This window comes from Pteropus vampyrus, unplaced genomic scaffold, assembly GCF_000151845.1.
Source record: "Pteropus vampyrus isolate Shadow unplaced genomic scaffold, Pvam_2.0 Scaffold21, whole genome shotgun sequence".
NCBI classification, from domain to species: domain Eukaryota; kingdom Metazoa; phylum Chordata; class Mammalia; order Chiroptera; family Pteropodidae; genus Pteropus; species Pteropus vampyrus.
This window is the reverse complement of record NW_011888802.1, coordinates 6,767,751-6,770,308: the sequence shown is the minus strand read 5'-3', so window position 1 is coordinate 6,770,308 and position 2,558 is coordinate 6,767,751.

Below are 2,558 nucleotides of genomic sequence, written 5' to 3'. Positions count from 1 at the left end.
CTACAAATTTAATGTAGAAGAAATTCTGGGGTTGAGTATTTTGGGAAAGAAGAGCCCTTACTTTTAACAGGATTGAAATCATCTAGCATTTGAGGCTCAGTGAGTGTCAGGAGATGTGTCAATTGTTGATTATACATGTACTTATAAGTCACTATTCTGGAAGAAACAGATTTTTACTTTGTATTTTAAATTAATGTGTGATTTATTTTGTAGAGAAGGATGTTACTTTGTTGAGAGTACAATAAATTCTTCTCCATAAGTACTTTAATATGAAAATAGCATACAAGTTCATCAGGAAGTGTTAAAAATTATTTGTGGATGGTAGCTGAAAAGTAAACCATTGTAAATAAGAAGGAACAAGAGAAATGTAGCAGATAATTCATAGAAATTCATAGTGAGACAGCATATATCTCTTTTTCCCTCCCTCCCGCTATCCCTCTCATTTCTCTCCCCGTTTCCCTCTCTCATCTCTATCTCCATCTCCAACTGTATTTTACCAAACCTAATACTGATGTTGGCTCTTGCTTGACCTTAAAAGAAGAAATCAGTGAACTTTTTTACACAACTTTTCAAAACTAGTCATCTGACTTGTAGTGATTATAAGACACCATTGACTGTAAAATGCACCCTTATTCCATGGTGGAAAAATGTAAAAATGTGTGTCTTAGAATTGATAAAAATATGTAAGTTGGATCTAGGCTAGGAATTAATACTTAGGCTCTGAAGGAAAGACTTTCTTGTCTTTTCACATGCTTTTCAGCTTTGTCTGTGCCTTTTCTCCACATCTTAACCTAGCTAAATCTTCTGCTCAAATGTCCTTCAAAACTAAAAATAATCAGCAACCCTGGAAAGTCTTTCATTGACCCTTCCATAAAATTTACATCTGTCTTTCCTTTGCTTTACAGAAACTGTGCATACCTCTGTGATCGCACTTGTCACACCAGGACGTAATGATTTATTTGTCTTAGTGCCTTGTTCTAACATAAATTCTTTGAATTTTAAAGTTGAGTGAAAATTGCGTCTCCAAAGTCAAGTATTATATATAAGTAGTTAATGATAAAGGATCAATAAATACTTGTTGAATGAAAATTCAATAATTCAGAGGACAAGCTATGAATGTTAAATATGTTTATCACCATTTCACAAAAGAGAAAACTGGAGACTCAGGGAGATTGAATGATTTGTCTAATAATGGTGTCAGGGCTCAAACCTAATTCCTTTGTATTCTAGCCCCAAAGCTCTGTCCATTGTTTAAACCTAATGTGTTTTTCTCTTTGCTAATTAGATGACACTAAGTGATCACATCAGATATTGGTGTGAAACAAATCATGACAAAGAAGTAACCATTTTGAGAATTAATGTTTTGGCAATAGCCATGACAATGAACCTTGATGTTGTACAAAAAAGTCTTAAATAGGTGGATTTTAGAGGTTACTCTTAGTAGATTCTACCATGTAAGGCTTATTTTAAAATACAGTTTGGACCTCAAATTCAGGTATTGGAATACAGTAACAACTAGATTTGGGACTTTTTAAAAACAATAAATGTTAATGATTTTGAAACAATTCTAAGTGCATGATATTACTTGATATATTTTCTATGATTTAACTTAGGCCTAATTTAAAGTTTCTTTGGATTAAAAATTTATGTAAAATTGTACAAATTTATAAGCATCTGTCTTCTCAATTTATTTCTATGTTTTAATTAAAATCTTAGCTCATAGTGTATGCCAATAATATAAAAATCTTATGATTAATATTGTATTCATGAGCAAGAAGCAATACCTCGTTGAAAACTCTTGAGGTTTCCAACTGCATAAGAAACACATGTAAATTATTAGAGAAAAAAGTGAATAATTTTGCTTTCATGATAAGTTTCACATAAATTATAAACATCTTCCATCATAATTATTCTTTAAGACAAGCAGGTGCAATCCAAGGGATTGTTGAAACATTAACCTGGGTTGATTTTTATAAATTAATATACATGGGTCCATAATACATTTTTCAACATGAATATCATCAAATCTTACCATTAATATGAGCAATAAAATGAATACAAAATTTGTAGAATGACATGACAAATGTTTCACAAAAATATAGATTAATTAGAATTTATAATTTTGAAGGTTTTGTATTGAATATATAATTTTTAAAAATTTAGTAAAGCAACATTTTTTTAAAATTTGAAAACACATTATTGCCACAAAAATATCTTATTACCAGAAAAAGAAATTGGTATCAATGGCATATTTTTGTTTATCATACGTTGATTCGTATTATTTTTTGAATTATTACATCTAAGAAATTATATCAAGATGTAATGTGTAAATAAAGCTGTTAATAAATTAAATTAGAAAAATATCATTTTGGATGGATTTTTTAATAAAAATGAAGCTTTATATTAATTATTCATAAATAGAAAATTTTCGCTTTCTCTTGAAAGATATTTCTGGAAACTATGCCAGAATTTAAGTAATAAAAATGAAACCCAGTTCTCATTTTTGTATTAACAAATGTGTAGGCCCCCAGAGATCTATACATTTTTATTTAATGAAT